General features: G+C 34.4%; 1 pseudogene; it reads left to right on the top strand.

The window, feature by feature from the left end:
* Positions 1-1,099: 1,099 nt before the first annotated feature.
* LOC125281818 (tigger transposable element-derived protein 1-like) lies at positions 1,100-2,799 on the top strand (annotated as a pseudogene).
* The last annotated feature ends 2,972 nt before the right edge of the window (positions 2,800-5,771 follow it).

Raw genomic sequence — 5,771 nt, 5'->3', positions numbered from 1 at the left:
CTTTAAGACCCGTATGATGTATCTACAATTATTTTTGGATTCTGAAATCCAGAAAATGTTCAGATACAGAGTTTCAAACTCTATTTTTTTATAAGTAGGAAAGAATAATACTGTCTATTGCTCTCAGCCAAATACAAATTGCTTTATTAGTTCATTGCCCCTAAAATTCATGTTCAGAATTAGGTCTTTTGTGTTTTCTGACATCACTGCTGTGAATCTGAAGACGACTTAAGTTTCTCTCCTTGGGTCCATGGGGCTTCACTCTTATCAAGATCTGCAGCAATTTCCCATTACGATACCATTCTTGGAGACTTCTTATCTCTTTACCAAGTAAAAAAGAGCTAATAAATGTGGCTTTTATGATCTTTGTCCTATTGAATTCCCTTTTTATCCATTTTCCTACTCCAAAAGACATTCATAATTCACTTCTTTTTGTTTCATGAAGACAGTAACTAATACATTGTCACAACACTCAACTGAATAATCAGGAATGATTTTAGCAGCTTAGTATTTGCGTGGGCCAAGTATCAGAAAATAGGCCCTCATCCCAATGTAGGTACCATTTATCTGTATAAAATTTTTGGCTTTAATTTCTTAATATTCAAAACAATCAATTGTCCAATATAGCTTTCAAATCTAATAGTTATTGAACTAACCAACAATTGTATGACATGAAAATGTTATTCCCTCTTAAGATACAGATATACCTTGTTTTATTGCACTTGGCTTTATTGCCCTTCACATGCATTGCAAACTGAAGGTTTGTGGCAAACCTGCATTGAGCAAGTTTATGTATACCATTTTTTTCCAACAACATTTGCCCACTTTGTGTTTCTCTGTCATATTTTGGTAATTCTCTCAATATTTCAAACTTTTTCATTATTGTTATATTTGTTATTATGATCTTTGATGTTACCACTGTAATTACTTTGGGGTGCCACAAACCATGCCCATATAAGACTCTCAACTAATTCAATAAATATTGTATCTGTTTTGACTGTTTAAACAACCAGCCAGTCTCCCATCTTTTCATTTTCTTTGGCTTCCCTATTTCTTGAGATACAACAATATTGAAATTAGGCCAATTAATAAATCTGACATGGGCTGTAAGTGATCAAGTGAAAGGAAGAGTCTTATGTCTTTTACTTTAAATCAAAAGCTAGAAATGATTAAGTTTAGTGAGGAAGATAGGCTGAAAGCTAGGCCTCTTGCACCAAATAGTTACCCAAGTTGGGAATGCAAAGTTCTTGAAGGAGATTGAAAGTGTTAGTGAAGTGAACACATAAGTGAAAGTGAAAGTAAAACAGCCTAATTGCTGATATGGAGAAAGTTTTAGTGGTCTGGATACAAGATGAATCCAGCCACAACATTCCCTCAAACTAAACCCTAATCCAGAGCAAAGACCCGACTCTCTTCAATTCTATGAAAGCAGAGAGATGAGGAAGCTGCAGAAGAAAAGTCTGAGGCTAGCAGAAGTAGGTTCATGAGGTTTAAGGAAAGAAGCCATCTCTGTAACATAAAAGTTCAAGGCGAAGCAGTGAGTGCTGATGTAGATGCTGCAGCAAGTTATCCAGATGATCTAAGATAATTACTGAAGGTGGCTTCACTAAACAACAGATTTGCAATGCAAACAGAATAGTCTTCTATTCAAAGAAGATGCTCTCTAGGACTTCCATAGGTAAAGAAGAAAAGTCTGCGCTTGGCTTCAGACAATGACAGTCTCAAAGGAAAGGCTGATTCTCTTGATAGGGCTTAACACAGCTCTTTGACCATTGTGAAAATACTAGGGACCTTAAGAATTATGCTAAATCTACTCTGCCTGTGCTCTATACATAGAACACTAAAGCCCATATAAAGCACATCTGTTTGAAACATGGTTTACAGAATCTTTTAATTCCACTGTTGAGACTTACCACTCAGAAAAAAAGATTCCTTGTAAAATATTGCTGCTTATCAACAATGTACCTGGTCATTTAAGAGCTCTGATGGAGATGTACAATGAATTAATGTTGTTTTCATGCTTGCTAACACAACATCCAGTCTGTAGCCCATGGATTAAGGAATAATTTTGACTTTCTTCTTTTTGAAGAAATAAATTTTGTAAGGTGATAGCTGCCATAGATAGGGATTATTCTGGTGGATCTGGGCAAAGCAAATTGAAAAAATTCTGGAAAGGACTCCCCATTCTAGGTGTCAGTAAGAACATTTGTAATTCATGGGAAGAGGTCAAAATATCAACATTCACAGGAATTTGGAAGAAACTGATTTCAACCCTCATGGATGACTCTAATGGGTTCAAGACTTCAGTGGAAAAAGTAGCTGCGGATGTGGTAGAAATATTAAGAGAACTAGAAGTGAAACCTGAGTCTGTGAGTAAATTGCTTCAATTATAAAACTTCAATGGATGAGGTGTTACTTCTAGACCAGCAAAGAAAGTGCCTTTATGAGATAGAATCTACTCCTGTTGAAGATGCTTATGAAGATTGTTGAAATGACAACAAAGGATTTGGAATATTATATAACTTAGATGATACAGTAGTGGCAGGGTTTGAGAGGATTTACTCCAATTTTGAAAGATATCCTACTGTGGGTACAATGCTAGCAAACAACATCACATGCTATAGAGAAATTGCTGGAGAAAGGAAGAGTCAACTGATGCAGCAAATATCATTGTTGTCTTATTTTAAGAAATTGCCACAACCACCCCAGCCTTCAGCAACCACCACCCTGATCAGTCAGCAGCCATCATGACTGAGGCAAAACCCTCCACCAGCAAAAAGATTACAATCAGTTGAAAGCTCAGATGATGGTTAGCATTTTTCAGCAATAAAGCATTTTTAAATTAAGGTATGTACATTTTTTTAGATATAATACTATTCCACATTTAATAGACTAAAGTATAGTATAAATATAACTTTCATACACACTGAGAAACCAAAAAATCATGTGGCTCACCTTATTGCAATACTCATTTTATGGCAGTGGTGTGGACTCAACCTGGTAATATCTCTGCAATATGCCTATATTCATAACAGTTAGCAGCATCCTAAAAAGCATTCATTGCATTTAAAACATATGTTCCCTTTGAAAACAATTAGTGCATTTGTCTGTATTGAAAATCTTTGGTGATACTAATGAATGAAAGAAAAGGATTTGTTTTATATATGAACCTAGAATTCTCAGAAAATCCCATCTGTGCTTTGTAAGTCAGTTGAGGATTTGTGCTGTTGCTGTTTTCTCCAGGAAGTATCAAAATAAATAGTTTGCAAAACATAAATAATTTTCTCCTCTCCTAAGCTGCTGCCCAAATGATCTCCAGCCAGGATATGTGTGTGTGTGTGTGTGTGTGTGTGTGTGTGTGTGTGTGTGTGTGTGCATGTTTAAAATAGCTAACGGATATTATGGTTATGTTAAGAAACTGCTGATTTAAAAAAAAAATTCAAATCATTTTTTATTTGTTCAAATACAAATACATTGACTACCTTGAAGTTCAATCATTTAGACTCTTTAAGATAACATAAACAGTAAGTTAAAGGTATTTTTAATTAAGTAGACTGATATGGCAAGTGAATTCTGTACAATAACCAAATCACTACTTCAACTAGAATCTAAATGGTCAGTAATTTTATTTTTTTTAACTTGTATATTAAAGTGAGAACTCAAGACTTAAATTTAATTCATAGATCTGTAACCAAACTGTTCTACTAAGACAAGATATTCAATATTATATAATCACTTTGTTCATTCAATGACTAGTATAGTTGGAAGGTAGCTTAGACTTTGAAAAATAGGGAGATATTCCTGAAAGTTATCAGAAATTTCCATGTCATTATTTAGCATTATGGCTCCCATCTCAACTGTTTTACCTCATTAAACCCCTCTAGTATGCTCTTCAGAAGTGTCATCATTCACAGGAAACACAATCATTTTAGTTTCCTTTTTACTTTTTTTATCCTACAGCATTCTTTCTCTCTTTTTAAAATAGTATCAATGAGACATTTGCTCAGTCTCAAAAACAGAAGTAAGTACTAATTAGAAGTACTTCTGCTTTGTTCATTTCATTCATTCAAATATCCATTTATTCATTCAAACATTCAATTATTCATTTCATAAACATCTAGAGTGTGGTGTCACTATGCCAGAAATAGTTCTAAATGAATAACACACATATCTGTATTCACCAGGTACAAATAAGAGGAAGCTTTAAGCCCACCACCACTTAGTGCTCAAGTCAGCAATAAGTTCTTAGGACCCTGAGATGAAACCTGATATCTGTTACTGTTATATGCTTTGTAGCCATTGTGCCTGGGCTAAATCCAACCATTTGTATACACATCAGGCTAAGGAGCTTCCATTAAAATTCTACTTTGTCGTATTTATGTAACTGGACGTTTTTCTAAGTTGCATATTCATAGTGTAACTCTATATGAGGACTGGAGTCACATTCTATTCAGGAAGACTTGATGTAGCTGAGAAATCCAGTATTACCTGTTCAATTACATTAGTGAATTACAACAGTAGAGGGAATGATGGAGAGATCCACAATGCTGTTATTCCAAAATATTCCCAAAGTAGTAATGTATACCCACTTGTGTCTGGTCCTGATTTCCTGGCTCATGAAGGCCTAAAGGTGCCATCAGTTGAGAAGGAATGCATTTTTTTGGACCTGTGACACTCACTAACAAACCATATGGCTTTGTGCCATTGCTGAGGCCTGTTCTTTCTTTAATTCTTCCTTCCTTCCTTCCTTCCTTCCTTCCTTCCTTCCTCCCTCCCTCCCTCCCTCCCTCCCTCCTTTCTCTTTCTCTTTCTTTTCTTTCTTTCTTTCTTTCTTTCTTTCTTTCTTTCTTTCTTCCTTTCCTTCTTTCTTTTCTCTTGTGAATTCTTAGGTGAGCTAAGATATAAGATTTTAGAATATTTTTGTTCAGAAAGAGGCTCTGATTCCGAACCTAGGTCCCATAGTTAATAACACCAAATTAGAGCTCAATTTGTGCCATACTAACCAATTTCAGCCAACTTAAAAGTGTATATGCTGTTTGCTAGATGTCAGAGTTCTTTGCTGATTTCATCTATCAGTAAGAAAATAATTTGTTTCCAATAAAATAAAGACTAGAACTGTGAAAATAAAAAAAATAACAAATATGACATGTCTAGTATAGTTTTTGCACTAAAAATGATTTTTGCGCATTTCTTTTATTTCCCTATATTTATAGAAAATTTGCTTACTTTCTATTAATTCATTTGACTAGGGATCCTTCAATGTTCCTTCTCCTATAATGCTTTCTATATTTCCTATTATTTTAGAGAAAAAAAAAAAGCCTTCTTAAGAAGTTTTCCTTCCTCAGCAAAGGAACGCATTTACCTTTAGGCTTCTAATAACCTATACCCAACATCCTTCCTCAAAGTCAATGAAATTGGAAAAAACGGGGTTTGTGTATTTCACTCAGACCCACAACTAGAATTTTCAAATGCTGGCCTCTGTGGCAGCCAGTTAATCATTCATTACTCTTTTTTGAAACTATATAAAGTTAGCTTTCTTCACCAGTATTTCTAATGTTTATTAATAGGTATTTTGTTTCCATGAAAAATAGTCCAAAATACTTTTTTTTTAAAGAGAACGTGGAAGTGTCATGGGAACTTGAGAGCCATTATGATATTAAGACATTCTTATGTCTGTATCACTTTATATTTTATGAAGCATATTCTCATATATTATCTCATTTAATCTTCAACATAACCACTTAAAGTGGGGGTTTTCTCCAGTTTTATAG

The sequence above is a fragment of the Ursus arctos genome, unplaced genomic scaffold (assembly GCF_023065955.2).
Source record: "Ursus arctos isolate Adak ecotype North America unplaced genomic scaffold, UrsArc2.0 scaffold_10, whole genome shotgun sequence".
Lineage (NCBI taxonomy): Eukaryota > Metazoa > Chordata > Mammalia > Carnivora > Ursidae > Ursus > Ursus arctos.
Note: the sequence above shows the minus strand (reverse complement) of the source record. Positions and strands in the feature narration are given on the sequence as shown.